We start from the raw sequence: 17,793 nt of genomic DNA, 5'->3' as shown, positions 1-17,793 counted from the left end.
CTTGCCTCGGCTTCCATTTTTAACTCTGGTGGTCTGTAGGCTGTGACTTTTGCCTTTGCAACCCCCGCTGTTCCTTCCCTCCCTCTCTCCGCTCCCCCTGCAGGCTTCATCTCTCCTGGTCGTGTTTGGGCTCTCCTTCCCAGCAGGGCTTGGCCATTTCTGTACCACCAGAGAATCTCAGCCAAACTCCGAAAGGTGTCGGGATCTGCAAGATGAGGGGAAGTAGGGGTCTTGCAGATGAAGCCTCAGGGCAGGGATCTTTCTCCTCAACCAGCAAGGAGAAAGGAAAAGAGACACGGGACACTCAGAGTGTGGTTTTCAGGATGGGATCCGGATGAATACAGAACAGCCTGCCGTGAGGCACCTGTTCAGTGGCAGTTCTTCCTCCCTCGATCCGGCCTCCACTCAGTTTATTGTATCCCCTACCTTTGAACAAGTTAATCAATACAGAGGTAACTAATTTCTTGAATACACAACCAGAATAACCAGAGTGCTGGTAAATAGAGACAGCTAATTTCCTTGAATACAAAGGCATCAGTAAACACAGTGGTTGGTAAACAGACAGGCTGGTAAACAGACAGTTAATAGTAAACAGACACCGATAACTCCAAATATACAGACAATGTAAACATTCCTGAGGTATACACTTCAACTACATTACCCAGAGACAATAGACAGCAGGTTAATGATCATCCTTACTGGACGTTAGCCTTGCAGTTTTAGCATGATGTCTGCTACTAGCATACAGATATATACATTTATATACATTTATAATATACATTTGCTACTGCCATAGATATATACATTTTAAAGGCATACAATTTTCCCACATCCCAACCGTTTTTTATTTATTTTGTTAAAGACAATTGCTGTTGTAAACTCCTGAAAATTCCGAATCCAGGTATGATATGAAGTCAGGCTCATCTTCAGCAGAGGGCTGAATAGAATGTTCCAGGCCACTGGGAATAAGGGAATGAGGGAAGCATTCAAATAGCCAAACCTACTTCCTTGTAGCGCTGAGAGCCAAAACTCTTTCTTTACAACTTTAAAACATTGTTTTGATGGAATAAACCTGGAATCTTGGCAAGAGAATTAAATTTACAGTGTAGATTAAAGAAAACACAATATTGGATAATTAAAATTACAATTACAATAATGTTTGCATAATAAGAGTACTTAATTTTCAGGAAAAGAAAACATATTGAAAACATATTATTCAGATATATAAGCACAATATACTGCTTAGAGGCAAAAGCAAAAAACTTTAAGGTATACAGAACTTTTGCATAGAAATATGTGACACAGACAACTTCCCCACTGAAGACACACACACCATGAATTTCTTGCATGATACTTGACTGGAGAGATACATATAGAGCTTGGCAAAAGAACAGCAACTTATTTTGAGGGATGAGTAGTAAAGAATGGTGCTTGCATGCATCTGCCTGGCTCCGGGCAAAGCTCTTCTACTGTACAACTGACTGAATTAAAAAGTTGCCTGCTAGTGCCCTTAAATTTCCCTTGGACTGAAAATATGTTTCTACAGGCAAGCATGTCAGATGTATCAGCATCACAGTGTACAAAACTGCCTACTGTGGGGCCTACTTGTAGGGAATAATATGCTTCTCTGTCTCAGGGATAAACAGACAAAGTTTTCATATTATATTAGAAAATAATTTTCAAGGAAAACTGTGACATGTAAAAGAATAAACATGCAGTGTCTACAACAAAATTAAATTCATATTAGAAAAACTCAAAGGCTAAAACTGCAGTTAATTCTGAGCATAAAACTAAGAATTGCTTCTCTAAAATTCAATACACATTGTCTTGACTAATTGATAATAGACAGAGGAAATACATGTCAAACTGTCTTATCAATACTCTGCAGAAAGAAAACAAACATTTTTGACAATTTACAGCATTTGGAACAAACATTTTCTCAGGGATGTGACACTGTTACTCCTGGAAGGCAGAGACAGGAATGCAGGCTTGTATGAAGTCCCATATGCTCAGCTACCCGGGAAACTCGGCAATGCAAGATGTGATAGGATTTGTAGTTCTAAGAACATGGAACCTAGAGTGTGCAGGACATCATTTGGATCCTTACAAATGGCTTGAGTGTAAACAATGCTTTCTCCAGATTGGAAGGTGATGGGGGAAAACTTTCTGGTTCGCCTCCTCCCACCCCAATATGCAGCATTAGTCTCTCTACTGGCCAGGTGGGAGGCATTCTTTGGTGATCTGTATAATTGCCATGTCCGGCTGAGTAGGACTTTTCATTCAAACAGGATTAGCACATGGAAAAAGCAGTTCAAAACAAGCTTCATGTTGGTGTGTAACAGTTACCCCCCCTTAGATTTTCTTCCTTCTCCCCTTCCTTATATGATCCATCAAATGCTTGTAGAGCTGCTTTTGTACCCCCAGTCTATGATATCAAAGAAATCTGGGCCTGGGTCCCAATTCGCTGGGACATAATGCAACTTTGGCTGAACCGGCGGAGATACTGAGGTAGCTGGTTCTTCTTTTAGATCAGCAAGGAAGGGAGTCAGGCATGCAGTGTGATTTGCTGATTGGAATGCATTTATAGATACTTCTGCTGCTTGAGTTAAAGCTGTTGTCATGAAGCTTTGCTGAACAGCAGTAGCAAATGCAGCTCCTCCCATAAACATTAGAGGACGATCAGGGGATGCACCAGCATTAATTTCTGCACGCTTAAATGCTAAATCCTGCCATTCTGGAAGGCAAGTGAGTCCTTCTGCTGGTGGAAAGGAATCTTTTGTCAAGGCCTTGCAGTCATTAAACCATGGAGCAGATAAAGAGTCCATCCCATTGTCCTGGTTACTGCTTTGCAGTTTGCGGATGCCTTGAGATGGGGGCAGTTCACAACTAGCAGAAACAGCTGGCACATCTCTCTGTGCTTCTGCTGCTCCCTCAATGACAGGAGGGGGGGAAATTACACAACCAGTTTCTGCACAAGCACCTGTTGTATCCATTGAAGGATGGTTATCAATCTCAGTTGCTTGAGGTGGCAGTGCTTTTAATTCATCAGGCTGGTCAGAATGAGACGAAGGGTGCAGCAGGGAAGCCAAAGAGGCTGAAGGGAGGGGAGGCAGAAATTAAGGGAGTTGTTTGATTAGATTAGCCTCGAATTCTGGATCGGAAAAGATGTTACGTGTGTCTTGAAGGCAAGTACACACTACAAATTGTTCCTGAAGACTGGATAACGAAGTCCCCATATTTCTTAGAAGTGTAGGTGTCTTACTTGACAAATTCCACTCACCCGAGGGATCCTTGCGGATGCTTGACGCGTCTTGGGGCCTGTGCCAGGCGAGATGAGTGCGAATTGTCGAAAGTTGACCTCAGTCTTACTCATCGGGATCCAGAGGATGCGTGCGCGCGCTGTAGCCCTTCCACACCGGGCGTGATGAGTAGGACGATAGGTGAATTACCTCAGAGAGGTGAATTACCTCAGAGAGGGCACCATTTTGTCGGGATCTGCAAGATGAGGGGAAGTAGGGGTCTTGCAGATGAAGCCTCAGGGCAGGGATCTTTCTCCTCAACCAGCAAGGAGAAAGGAAAAGAGACACGGGACACTCAGAGTGTGGTTTTCAGGATGGGATCCGGATGAATACAGAACAGCCTGCCGTGAGGCACCTGTTCAGTGGCAGTTCTTCCTCCCTCGATCCGGCCTCCACTCAGTTTATTGTATCCCCTACCTTTGAACAAGTTAATCAATACAGAGGTAACTAATTTCTTGAATACACAACCAGAATAACCAGAGTGCTGGTAAATAGAGACAGCTAATTTCCTTGAATACAAAGGCATCAGTAAACACAGTGGTTGGTAAACAGACAGGCTGGTAAACAGACAGTTAATAGTAAACAGACACCGATAACTCCAAATATACAGACAATGTAAACATTCCTGAGGTATACACTTCAACTACATTACCCAGAGACAATAGACAGCAGGTTAATGATCATCCTTACTGGACGTTAGCCTTGCAGTTTTAGCATGATGTCTGCTACTAGCATACAGATATATACATTTATATACATTTATAATATACATTTGCTACTGCCATAGATATATACATTTTAAAGGCATACAATTTTCCCACAGAAAGGGAGGTGGAAAAAGGACTGTGTGGGACCTCCTCCCTTCCTGGCACTGTATTCTTTGAGGCCTGCACTTTTCCCACTTTGATTCTGTCTTTTTTGAGCTGCGGCAACCCAAACTGTACTCAATACTCCAGATGCGGCCTTCCTATCATTTTGTACGATGGCATTTTAATGTTGGCTGTTTTATTTTCAATCCCCTTTTTAATGATCTTTGGCATGTAATTGGCCTTCTTCACTGCTGCTGCACACTGGGTTGACATCATTGATGCACAGGTTGAAAACAGGTCCCAGGAGAGATCCCTGGGGCACACCAGTTTTCCCCTCCCTCCATTGTGAAGTTGAACTCTGAAGTGCCTCTATAAGTAAAAACAAATGAAAAAAGCTATTTTGCTTTAGACACATCACAACAGGACAAGGTTGACTGGAGAAGGTTGATGACAGCATGAAGAGAAGAAGACTTAATGTGAGAAAGACTCACTTCAGAAGGGAATCCACAGCTGTGACTTTGCAAGACTCCTTAATAAGCTACACAAGACATTTTCCTGTTTTTACATTAATGTTTTAAAATGCATCCAAATATCTCAGACCAACTTTGCTTTCTTGTATTCTAGTTACTAATCTAAAGAGAGATTTGAAAAAGCAGTCACAGGTCAAACTTTCCCCTAGAGATGGAGAAATAAGTGTTTTTGGACGGCCGATCCTAAAATTGCATGAGAGAATCTGGGGTGTTGTGGCCCAAAACCACAACACTCTCCTCTGGCTTGGACATCCCAATTGCTCGGACTGACCTTAGGAAACTTTCAAAAAAAAAAAGAAAGAAAGAAAGAGTGAGAGGACTTGATTTCCCCCTTTCAAGCTCTCCCTGGGGAGCAGCAGGGCACAATCACCTCTAATTTCCCCTTCCTCCCCACTTTCTCTTCAAAAGGGTCCAGAAGAAGCCCCTGGAAGAGTCACTTCCTCTCACTGCATGCCCAAATGTATGTGTGTGTCATACTGGGCCGGACTGGCCATCTGGCACTTCTGGCAAATGCCAGAAAGGCTGATGGTCAGAAGGGCCACTGCCCGGAAGGTGGCTGGCGGCTCGGCGGTTGGCGGGCCTTTGGGGAGAGCTGGCCGGGATTCCCGGTGTGGGTTCCCGGAGGAGAAGCGGGGACGGCCACCTGTTGTGCGGGGGCGGGGGGGGGGTGGGCAAGGCGGAATCTTCCGTGCTGTTGGCGGCCTGGCCAGTCCGGGACGCAGGGCACCGTCGTGGCCTGCTTGGTCCGAGCGGGAGGTGGGGGCGTGCACGGGGGGGGTTCCGCCACTTTCCCGGCCCGGCTGGCGCCACAGGAGGAGGGAGTGGGCTCCCTGGCCCGGTCGGGGGGCACCCTCCGTTGCTGCTGGGGCTCCGAGCTGGGGAGGAGTGGCTGCGGTGGCGCACCTCTGTAGGTGGGCGTCCCGGGAGCCCCGCGAAGGCGGGCAGGGCGCGAGCGGCAGGCGCTCGGGCCATCAGACATTTTAAGGGCGCCCTCAGGACGCCGCTGGGGCCGTGGGCCCGGGGGAGGGGAGGTCTCGGCCCTCCACCACCCCCTCCCCGCTCGCCGGTGCCCCGGATCAGGAGGCCAGGGGGGAGCCTTGAGTTGCGGGGGCCCTCCCTTGCTGGCGGGGGTGGGGCGGGTGGATTTGTAGCCCAGGCGGAGAGAGGGTCAGGGCGTCCATCTGAGGCGTCTGCCCCTCGGAGCTGCCGCCGGGTCCGGGGAGAGGCAGGGAGAGTGACCGCGGCGGTCCCTGTGCGCACCTGGGGGGTGGGTGGGTGTGCCTGCAGCCCTCCGCTGGCGCACCCCTCCTTCGGGTCCTGAGGGGTAACCCCTTCTGGACCCGGGAGGCTCAGCCCCGCGGGCCTTCTGCCTTGTCCCCCTCCTCGGCCTAGGGAGTCTCTTGGGGGTGCCTGGCGAAGGGGATGGCTTCTCCCCTGGGGTGTCCCCCTCTCCCTTTGGGGAAGGGGCTCCTGAGGCCAGGCAGGCGCCTTCCCTGCAGACTGCCTTGCCAGAGCTTGCCTGGGGTCTCCTCGCATGAGGAGCAACCTTTTGAGGGTGTTTTGCAAGGAAGGGAAACTGAGGGCCAAACTCTGGCCTCTGTCTGTGGCAGAAGTGGTCGGATGGGAGGTGGCACAGACAGACAGACCGACAGACCGGGGCTCCATCCCATTCGGGGCTGTGGCAGGCCAGGGTGCCTCCAGGGGGTGGCAGGCAGGCAGGCAGGCAGGTCTTCTGTGGGGTCCATTCTCTGCGGCTTTATCCCTCCTCTCCCCCCCCTACTGAGGGAAAGGGCAAGAGGCGCTCTCTAGTCTGTGGGACATGTCAGCCTTGCAAATGCAAGCATGCAAATGCAAGTCAATAAATAGGTACTACCTCGGTGGGAAAGTCACGGCATTCTCTGTCTAGTCGCACTGGCCACGTGACCACGGAAGATTATCTTCGGACAAAAACGCTGGCTCTATGGCTTGGAAACAGGGATGAGCACCGCCCCCTAGAGTCAAACATGACTGGACAAAAATTGTCAAGGGGAACCTTTAGCTTTACCTAGCTAAAATATATTTGTGACATGCCTGTAAAAAAGGCCCTGAGATGAAGGAAACTGGCTACCTTGTAAATGTTCATTATTAACATGGTTGTCCAGAGAATCTCCAGGCCAAATTCATGTTTGGTGTTATGCACATGTACTCAATTTAGTACTGGCTGACACCACAAAGGTTGTAATTCCAAGTGCATCATTATTTAATCTAATAAGTGATGTTGGAGTTTTTATTCGCGAGTCTTATCAACGAATGAATGTATGGCCAAATGTCAGTCAGGACCCACACCATCGAAGACTCTCTGTGATTGGGGAAACACGCTGGTGGTCCAAAGATGCAGCACTTAGAAAAATATTTGAATCATTTTCCCAACCTGATTTGGCTTTATATGTTGACCTTATTGTAACATTGGCAAAGATTGAAGAAAACTCAAGATCTAAGCCAGAAGTACGAATAAAGGCAAAAACTTACGTAGGATCACTGCTTAAATATGAGACCGTTCTCACAGCACATATATTTCTTCGGATTTTTGAGCTGACATCCCCATTGTCAAAATATCTACAAACAAGTGGCTTAGATGTATTACAAGCTCATCACATGGTCACAGGGACACAGGAAAATATCAAAAAGCTTGCCAGAGATTTTGAAGGGGTCAAGAACAGTGCAGATAATTTTATAAGATGGGCAAATGACAAACTACAAGAACTTGAAGATTGTGAACTTGAAGTACAGGCCACCTTGCCTCATAAAAGGTTAAGAAAGAAGAAAAGCATGGCTGGTGAATGTTCTCAAGATGAAGTAATATCTGATGCCATCATGGCATATAAGATACAAGTACACAATGTGATCCTTGATGTAATCACAGAGAGCATAACTTGACGTTTTCTTGCTAGTGAAACACTGTACCTTATGCCGACTATGCATGCCTAGACCCTAGGAACTTTTCAAACATAAGAGAACAAGGGCTTCATATATCTGCAATGGAAGATTTAAGTAAAGTCTTGATCAAATTTAATGAGAATGCCACAGCTGAAAATTTGCGGTGTGAATTAACTAGTCTAGCTTTGCATTGGGACAAATTGAAGACATCAGCGCTAGAAGAATACACTGTAAGGGTGTCAAGAGAAACGCCCATGGAAGATCTAAGTCAACAATTTGATGAAATGGAGCTGTTAAATAAGCCATGTGCAACATGTAAGAACTGTGCCATTTGTTGCTATCAAATTCTACGGTGCTACAATTTATTAACAGATGCCTATAATGTGATAGGTCTAGCCTACAAATTCCTACTGACTATCATTTACTCAAGTTGCTTGTGAGAGAAGCTTCTCCACCTTGAGGTTCATCAAGAATTGACTGAGGAATACTGTATCCCAGGACCATTTGGATTCATTCATGTTAATGGCTACAGAAAAAGAAATCCTCATGAGTCTTGATGTGGATGCCATCATCAACAGAGTTGCAGAGAGTAGTGAAGCCCTGCAAAGTCTTCTTATTCCTTGATAATGTATCATTCCTAAGTCTTTCCAGTATTAGTAGGGTTCAAATTTAAAATGTTCAAATCATAAACGAGGTGGAAAGTTCTTGAGTCGAGCCTTTTGTTCCTGGTGGAAGTGTTGATGTAGGAGGATTTGCTACTTATGGCTTGTTCACATTTAACATTTTGTTGCAGTTATGTTTAATGATCTAATGTTTCAATACATTAAAATAGCTATAAGATCTCACATTGTACTGTTGGTGTTTTTTGTTTAGAGAGCACTAGCATTGACAAATTTAAACATTAAATTTAATTACACTTTTTGTTAAATGTGATGATTTTATAGGTTTAGATTTCCTGATGCTACCTGTTATTTATACAACCAGGGCAATGATTGGGATAGGGAGAACTCTTAAGCATGTACCAATACCACTATACCAGCAACGCCCTTTCAGCGCGCCACAATATCATGAATGGAGCCCACAACAGGTGGACCTGTGTCCCCACAGCCGGCAGGCCTGTGTGTTCTAAATGCCAGGGCCGATTTTTGGTCCCAGTCCGGCCCTGTGTGTGTGTGTGTGTGTGTGTGTGTGTGTGTGTGTGTGAGAGAGAGAGAGAGAGAGAGAGAGAGAGAGAGAAGAATCCATCTCCACCCCTTTCTTTCTTTCTTTCTTTCTTTCTTTCTTTCTTTCTTTCTTTCTTTCTTTCTTTCTTTCTTTCTTTCTTTCTTTCTTTCTTTCTGGCTGGCTGGCTGGCTGGCTGGCTGCGTGTTGTGGAGGGGGGAGAACCCTCCTGAAGGAGAGAGAGAGAGGAAGAAGCCGAGTGGAGTGGCTCCCAAGAGGGAAAGGGGGTTTCTGGGAGGTATCGCCTGCCTTCAGGCAAAGCAACCAAGCGTTTGGGGGGGGGGGGAACATGAGAAAAGACCCCCGCCCCATCCTCTCAGCAAAGCACCACCTATGTGAGTTTCTACGTGCACCCCCCCTTATGTTTGGAAGCCCCGCCCCTCCCACTGCACCTGGGAAGGCATGCGTTGGAGGACAGAGGGAGAGCAGAGAGGGAGGAAAGGGGTAGAGCGTCTCCTCGCCGGAAGCAGGGGGTGCTTTGGGTCACGGGCTTCCCCCCTTCTTTGTCTCTAGGTCAGCGGTGACCGCGCTGGACGGCGGCCTGTCTGGGCGTTTTCTGCCTCCGGAGGACCAGGAGGGCGGTGAGCCTTTTTCGAGAGGAGGGAGAAGGAAGAAGAGGAAAGGGGGGGGGGGTCGTGGAAGGCTTTATCTTTGGAGGGGAGGGTGTGGTTGCCAAGCGCCCCTCTTTGCATACTTTGCAGGAACGCGGTGGTTCGATCCCTTGACTTGCCACGCGCTTCCCCTTTTCTTTGTCTCTGACTTGCTGGGATGGCGGTTGGTCTGACCGTTTCCTCCCTTTAGTTGAACACTGGAAGGCGGTGAGGCTTAGTTTGGGGAGGAACCGGGGGGGGGGTCGTAAAAGGCTTTGCCTTGGGAGGGGCGGGTTGTGGGGGTCCATTTTTGAAATGAGCCCCATTCCCCGTCCAACCCCGGTCGCCAACCGCCCGCTGGTAAGACTCATTTGGGGGAAGTTTCGATCGCCGGGCTGTGCAGGAATTCCGGGGTTGAGGTTTGTCTTGACTTGAGGATCCATCGGGGGGGGGGGGGTCCCTTCCATTCCGGCCATTAATAGATTATTATATAAATCCCCACCCACCGCTTTTTTAAAAAGGATTTCCAATTTGGGGATATTCAAAGAAGAACCAGGATGTCTTGGAGACACGTTCAGGATCTGACCCTCTGGGGACAGAGAGACAAACAACCCCCCCCCCCGCCAATGTCCCCTCCGTGCAAGGGACGGGTGGGTAACTGGTGCTCCTGCTGGATTTTCCTGCGAGGAGACCCCCACCTCTCCCCTGCATCCTGTCTCCATCCGTCAGTGCAAAAAAGGATAGAAGCTCCCTGGGCTCTCCCTTGAGTTTCACCTTCTCCTGCTCAAGGTTCAAAGGGTCGCATTGGCAAAAACTTGGGAAGGTCCCTCAGAGGCGTCCTGAGAGTCGTTCCACACCCAGATCACCAACCTCCACCCCAGTGGCGAAAACCACGTTGGAAGCGTGCCCTGCAGCATGAAGGGGAATGGGGACCATTGGGGGCAGATGCAGGCTCTTGCTTCCAGAGGCACTCCTTCAAACCCGGAAAGCGGGGTGAGTGGGAGGGAGATGCGGCACCAGGTGAAGGGAATAGAATCAGGAGAGACCACTACAACTCCCCCCCCCAACCTGGGAATTGCCTGCAGCACCCCAGAGATCCTGGGTGGACAAAGTTTGGTGGGAGGGACACCCCCAGCCTCATCCCACCATGTCTCTGGTGATGCAAACCAGATTGGCCGGATCGCCCAGGATCAGGTCCCAGATGGCAGTTCTTTTGCACCCTTGAGTGACCTGGCATTTAGCAGCAAGAGTTTCAACCCAGAGGGAGCTCTTTAAGTTTGGGGAAGGCTTAGGGGCAATCAACATCCTTCCCCCTCCCCCTTCTTTCTTGCCTAAACATGTCCTGTAGCTGCTCTCCAATCCCCCCCCCCACACACACTGTGGCTTTTACCATCTATTATTATATTTATTATTATTATTTTATTTTATTTGTTTAATTTATATCCCACCCATCTGGTCTGGTCGACCACTCTGGGCGGCTTACAATAAAAAAAAAATACAATAAACCATAAAAATTTAACAGACAAACTGTGACACATGCAATGACAGAACAAAAAATAAATGAAAAGAAAAAGAAATTAAGCATTGACGGGAGGGAAGGCCTGAATGTACAGCCATATCTTTAGTTGTCTCTTAAAAGTGCCCAGCGTAGGGGCCGCACGAATCGCCGGAGGGAGGTTATTCCAGAGGCGAGGAGCCACCGCCGAGAAGGCCCAGTTTCATGTCCTTTCCTTCCAGGCCTCCCTCAGCGTCAGGCTCCTCAGCCTCACCTCCTGGCGGGTGATCCAAGTAGATCTAGGTGGAAGGAGGCGTTCCGCCAAGTATTGAGGTCTTAAACCAGGATGTCTTGGAGGGTGGGTGGGTCACGGGCTTCCACCATCAAAATACATCCCTCCACAAGGAGACAAAGACCAATTTAGCAGCTGCTCCCCTGAACTGGCTGGGAGTGGGGAGGATCTCACACAAGAACGAAAAGTAGGAGGGGAGCATTTAGGGAGGTGGTTGTGCTTTCCAATCTCTAGCGAGGGAAGATTCCCAAGATGTCCTTGTGGAAGGAATCCCCTATGAAGCTCGCTCGGAGGTGGGGGCTCAGGTTGCATGGTTGGACTGCACTGTGTGAAGGTGAGGTTCTTTTTATACCTGTGGGGGGGGGACGAGAGGAGTCAGGGAGGCCCCAGGTGTTGCCAAACTCCTGACTTTTCCTTCCCCCATAAGCAATTGAGGGTAGGAGGGAAGAAATACAATCCCTCAGAAGTCCCAGACATACACATTGTACTGCAAAGCCATGGTCCCCAACCTTACGCCTCCAGATGTTCTTGGACTACAACTCACAAAAGCCTTCATTGCCACCTCTGATGGTCAGGATTTTTCGGCGTTGAAGTCCAAGAACATCTGGAGGCCCAAGGTTGGAAACCACTGCTGTAAATGACACGACATTACCACTCGTAGGAAGGGTTTTGAGGTCCATGCAGATTTCAGAAAGGGGTTCACCATCGCCATGGAGGGATTTGACCCCTTCCAAGACATCATAGATTTCAGTCAAATTGGCTGGATCAGTCCCTGCACATTCAGCTCACCTTCGCCTACAGCACCAAACTATTTTTCTGGCGCCCCTTCTTTCCCTGCGTGGGTTAAGAGGGAAGCACGTTCTGTTGTTCTCTGCTTCCCACCATCCAGGCCAGCTAACCTGAATGACCAAATTTTTGTCTCTAGGTCTTTGAGTGGTCTCTCCATCTTCCTCCTCCTCTTTCCCTCCTACCTCCTTGTTGTTTCTTCGTTAGCTGCCTTTCCATTTTCCTTTTTCTGCTTTCCAAAGGAGAGAGAGAGAGATGTGTCTCCGCATGATCTGAAAGCTGCAAAGCCAGGCACTATTAAGAAATGTCTCTTGTTTGCTTCATCCAAGATGCCTCCAGACTGATCGTTTTTCTTTTCTCCAAAGCAGGGGCTGAAAGTGAGCAGATCTCCGTTCACGTCTCTCTGGACGAAAAAGGAATAACACAATTCCAAATCCCTCTTCACATTTCCAAGGTAAACGAGATGTCATTCTTTATTCATAGCACAGAATCATGGCATTGGAAGGAATCTTATAAGGTCATATCGTCCAATCACCAGCTCAATGCAGAAATTAAAGTATCTGACTGATGGCAGCCCAATTTTCCCTCAGCCTCAAGTTCCATTGTTGTCCTGGTCAATTAGTTAGAAGGTCTTTCCGGATACTCAATTAAAATCTAGCTCTCTGAATTCATTAATTTGTGTCCTTCACTCTGGTAACTGAGAATAGATCCTGCCTTTCTGTCCGATAACCTTTCATGCAAGAATGGGTTAATATCATCCTTCAGTTTTCTTTTCTGAATGCTAAGTGTGCCCAGGAAATCTTCTCTTCTCATCAGATGGCCAAAGTATTGGAGCCTCAGCTTCAGGATCTCACTTTCCAGTGAGCACTCAGGGTTGATCTCCTTCAAATGGATAGGTTTGTTCTCCTTGCAGTCCAAATGGAAAGGTTTATTCTCCTTGCTCAAGAGTCTCCTCCAGCACCACAATTCAAAAGCATCAATTCTTCAGCAGCCAGCCTTCATTATGGTGTGGCACTCACTTCCATACATCACTACAGGAAAAACCATAGCTTTGACTATGTGGACCTATGTCGGCAATTTGATGTCTCTGCTCTTTAAGATGCTGTCAAGATTTGTCATTGCTTTCCTCTCAAGAAGCAGGCGTCTTTTAATTTCGTGGATGATGTCTCCATCTGCAGTGATCATGGAGCCCAAGAAAGTGAAATCTGTCACTGCCTCCATATATTCCCCTTCTGTTTGCCAGGAGGTGATGGGACCAGTAGCCATGATCTTGGGGTTTTTTTGTTTTTGTTTTTTGTTTGTTTGTTGTTGTTTTTTTTTTGATGCTGAGCTTCAGACCATTTTTGGTGCTCTCATCTTTCACCCTCCTTAAGAGATTCTTTAAGTCCTCTTCACTTTATGCTTTAGAGTGATATCATCTGCATATTTGAGGTTGCTGATATTTCTTCCAGCAATCTTAATTCTGATTTGGGATTCTTCCAGTCCTGCCTTTCACATGATGTATTCTGCATATAAGTTAAATAAGCAAGGAGGCAATATACAGCGTTGTCGTACTCATTTCCCAATTTTGAACCAATCAGTTGTTATATATCTAGTTCTAATTGTTGCTTCCTCTCCCACATATAGATTTCTCAGGAGATAGATAAGATGGTCAGGCACTCTGATTTCTTTAAGAACATGCCATAGTTTGTTGTGGTCGACACAGTCAAAAGCTTTTGCATAGCCAGTGAAGCAGAAGTAGATATTCTTCTGCAACTCTCTGGCTTTCTCCACAATCCAGCGCAGGTTGCCAATTTGGTCTTGAGTTCCTCTGCCCCTTTGGAATCCAGCTTGCACTTCTGGGAGTTCTCGGTCCACATACTGCTGTATCCTGCCTTGTAGGATTTTGAGCATAACCTTGCTAGCGTGTGAAATGAGTGCAATTGTACGGTAGTTGGAGCATTCTTTCACACTGCCTTTCTTTGGGATTGATCTTTTCCAGTCCTCTGGCCAATGCTGAGTTTTCCAAACTTCCTGGCATATTAAGTCTTAACAGTGTCATCTTTTAAGATTTTAAATAGTTCAACTGGAATGCCATCACCAATTGATGTTAGCAGTACTTTCTAAGGCCCACTTGACTTGACTCTCCAGGATGTCTGGCTCAACATCAGCAACTACACGATCTGGGTTGTCCAGAACATCCAGCTCTTTTTGGTATAATTCCTCTGTGTATTCTTGCTACCTCTTCTTGACGTCTTCCGAAAGTGGTGCGAGGGGGGTGGGGAGGCAGGGGTGGTGGTGGGCCTGCCCCTACCACACCCCCACCCACCCCCACCCCGGCCAATCACCGCTTTCAGAAGCCTCCTGGGGCTTTTTTCAGCAGTGAAAATGCACCTCTGAAAGCATGGCTTTGCCGTGGGGAGGCGCGGGGGTTGGCAGGGGTGGCAGGCCTGTCCCTGCCAAACCACCCAGGCAAAGCGCGGCTTTCAGAGGCTTCCCCTGTGCATTTTCACTGCCTATTTATTTTATTTTATTATTTATTTATTTGATTTTTATCCCGCCCCTCTGGACAACGTCTACTTGGGGCAGCTGCTGGGGAAGCTTCAAAGAGCACCACGGATCTGCTGTAAGGCGGGGAGGGGGAAGGGCTGGAGCGGGGAAGATGGTTACCGGCTCTTTTCTGGGACGATCGCTTCCCTCCCCCCATCGCAAACTGTGCAAAAATGGGGCATTTGTGATGAGGGGGGGAAGCCATCATCGCAAAGTGATTTTTCCCTATAGGGAACATTGCAATGCGATGGCAAAAGCCATGGCAAAATCTTCATCATTATGAGGATTCTTCGTTAAACAGGGCACCCGTTAAGTGAGGCACCATTGTATCTGGTTTTTCCCTTTCTATTACTGTATTTTCCTCTGTATATTTGCTCTGTTCTTTTAAGGAGGCCCTCTTGTCCCTCCTTGCTATATTTTGGAAGTCTGCATTCAATTTTCTGTAACTTTCCCTATCTCCCTTGCATTTTGCTTCCCTTCTCTCCTATTTCTAAGGCCTTGTTGGACAGCCACTTTGTTTTCTTGCATTTCCTTTTCTTTGGGATGGTTTTTGTTGCTGCCTCCTGAACAGTGTTAGGAGCCTCCATCCATAGGTCCTCAGCCACTCTGTCCACCAAATCTAGTTCCTTCAATCTGTTCTTCACTTCCATTTCTGAGGGTTCGATTTCAGGCTCCAGTTTTGCTTCAAAGAAATCACTGGATGTGCGAGGTTTTGTAACTGTCATAACATTTGTTGCATTATTTAACAAGAAACCTGTATTGGCCAACACATTCTAAACCTTTTCTCCCTCCAACAACGGATTCTATAGGGGTTTTGTCCAATAACAGGTCATATAGGGGCTCGTCCCTTGATCATTCCATGGCCCCGGCCAGTCCTGGGAGAAGTTAGGGTTCAATATCTGTCCTGGTTCCAGTAAGGGGATGGTGTCCTCCTCCCGGTTGTCCAACCAGGCCAGTTCTCTGGAGAGGGTGTACATCTGCCAGGGTCCCCCGGGTGTCCCTTCGTCTGGAACTCCCTCACCCTCCATTTTAGTCTTTCCCTCCTCTCCTTTTCTACTTTCTCCTCTGAGCTTCCTTCTCCACTCCCTCATTTCCCTTTCACCCCAATAAAATGGTTTAGGGGTGTTTTCTCTCTTTCTCCCCACATCCTCCTCCTCCTTGGGGATCTGGAGCTTCTCTACCTTTCCCGTCCATGGATTCTCTAACCGTATCCATTTCCAGCCTGGCTGCAACGCCTGCTCCTTCCTTTTTTATATCCGCCAGACCAGCTTCATCCTCCACCCATGGTTTCCATTCCATTCCGCCCAAAATAGTCCCAGTCTCTCCGACCGTTAGTCTCTTCAAATCTTTATCTTCCCTGAGTCAGGCTCCAGCGGTCTTATCTTCGTGGGAGGGGGAATAGGTGTCATCTGTATTTCCTTGTAGGTGGGAGGGATGGCACTCCCGTGAGAGGGGCTTTACTCTCACCTCCAGTCTTAGATACCCCCCCATCCGAGAGGACCATCCATTTCACCTTGCTCCTAGCCGATGGACCCTGCTGAGAGAAATAGTCTACGTTAGTGTGCTCATTCTCTTCTATATACTGTACAATAAAAGCAAAATTTTGGAGTGTAAGGTACCAACATGTGAGTCTGGGATTGGTGTCCCTCATTTGCACCAACCACTGCAGGGGTGCATGATCTGTCACCAGAGTGAAGGGGCCCCCAGTAGGTAGTATCTGAGGGTGTGAGTCATCCACCGGATGGCTAAGGCCTCTTTCTCAATGACAGCATATTTCCCTTCCCTCAGTGTTAATTTCCTACTTAAGTATAGAACCGGGTACTCAACCCCATTGTGGACCTGGGCCAGAACAGCTGCTAGGCCTAAATCCGAGGCATCTGTGAACAAGACAGGGTAAGCTGTAATCTGAGGCAGAACTGGTGGGGAGTTCACATAAAATTGATTTAAGGGTTTGGAGCGGCCTCTCTTGGGGTTTGCCCCACTGTACCCATCATCTGGCTCTCTTTCTAGTGAGGTCAGTTAAAGGGGCAGCCCAGGTAGAAAATTTGAGAAGGGGTCTCGGGCCCTAGGCTTCTCTGTCTACCCATAATTTTAACAGGTTCACATGGAGTACTTGTAATTTCCTTTTCTTACCTACCATGTTTACTTCATAATCCACCTCACTGACCCTGTGTGTTACCTTATACGGCCCCTGCCACTTGGCAAAAAGTTTAGCAGATTTGGTGGGTAGTAACCTTTTGGCCAGGTTGGAACTTCCTAGGTCTTACCCTTTTGTCACATCTCTCCTTTTGGTTTCCACGTGTTCTGCCCAGGGCTTCTTTAGCCAGGCCCCAAGCCGTGTGTAGACTCTCCCTCAAATCCATGATCTGCTGTAATACCGGCTTGGAAAGATCAGTCCCTTCCTCCCATTTTTCCCTCAGGAGGTCTAAAACCCCTCCAACCGGGTTCTCCCCATTTAAGTTACTGTACGGGAGAAACCTGGGGAATCTCCCTTATTGCGAACATCAAGGGTGCTAGGAAGGTTATGCCACTGTTGTGATTTCTCCTGGACCAATTTTCTGAGCATCCCTTTCAAGGTCTGGTTAAACCTTTCCACCAGGCCATTTGCCTGGGGGTGATAGATCGAAGATTTCATTGGTTTCAATGATCCTTGACAAATTGAAGCCTCAGCTTCTTAGCTGCTAGTGCAAAATGTGCTGAAGGATATGTAATGTGCAACTGTGTATCAGCAAGCAACCCTACTACTGTTTCAGTGGTGTTGCATTTAAGATACCATATTTGACAGCGTATAAGATGACTTTTTTGGCCCAAAAAACATGCCTCCAAGTGGGTGGGTGTGTCTTATACGCCGGGTGCACTTCAGTTGGGTCAGGAAAGAGCTGCTGCCACTGCCGCCATTGAGTGAGTGATGCGGGGCCGTGCCGGCCGGGGAGGAAGGCAGGCAGGCGGTCGGTCCGGATGGAGGGAGGGAAGCAGAGCCGGCCATGCCTGAGTGGCCAGAGCATGCCGCTGGGCTGCCTGCTCTCCCGTGCCGCTGAGCCAGCTGCGTGCTCACCCACCTGCTGCTGGAGAACTCCTCCTTCCCCGCCGCTGCCGCCACCCACCCGTCCCTTTCCCCTCCTCCTCACCCTCCTCGTCACCGGCCATGAACTTCCAAGGCGGGCCTGTGCAGAGCCATCCACTCTATATTTTGAGTGGAAATGTTGGGGGGTCATCTTATAATTATGCAGGCTACACATTGCCCCCCCAGCAGGCTGGGTACTCATTTTACCGACCTTGGAAGGATAGAAGGCTGTCAACCTTGAGCCGGCTACCTGGGATTTGAA

At 47.9% G+C, this 17,793-nt stretch overlaps 1 protein-coding gene across 6 annotated transcripts in view; it reads left to right on the top strand.

Moving 5' to 3' along the window:
• Window positions 1-5,362: 5,362 nt before the first annotated feature.
• LOC110070683 (uncharacterized) overlaps window positions 5,363-17,793 on the top strand; it is a 394,582-nt gene continuing 382,151 nt past the window's right edge. For 2 of the 6 annotated variants that reach the window (XM_072987165.2, XM_078387887.1), the window contains exons 1-2: window positions 5,364-9,356; window positions 12,307-12,392. The gene's annotated coding sequence lies outside the window, so the exon portion shown is untranslated. Of the gene's footprint in view, window positions 9,357-9,630; window positions 12,230-12,303; window positions 12,393-17,793 lie in introns of those variants that run through there. The other 4 variants (XM_072987167.2, XM_078387888.1, XM_078387886.1 and 1 more) reach the window with 4 other exon arrangements.

The sequence above is a fragment of the Pogona vitticeps genome, chromosome 2 (genome assembly GCF_051106095.1).
Source record: "Pogona vitticeps strain Pit_001003342236 chromosome 2, PviZW2.1, whole genome shotgun sequence".
Lineage (NCBI taxonomy): Eukaryota > Metazoa > Chordata > Lepidosauria > Squamata > Agamidae > Pogona > Pogona vitticeps.
This window is presented reverse-complemented; position numbering and strand designations above follow the sequence as displayed.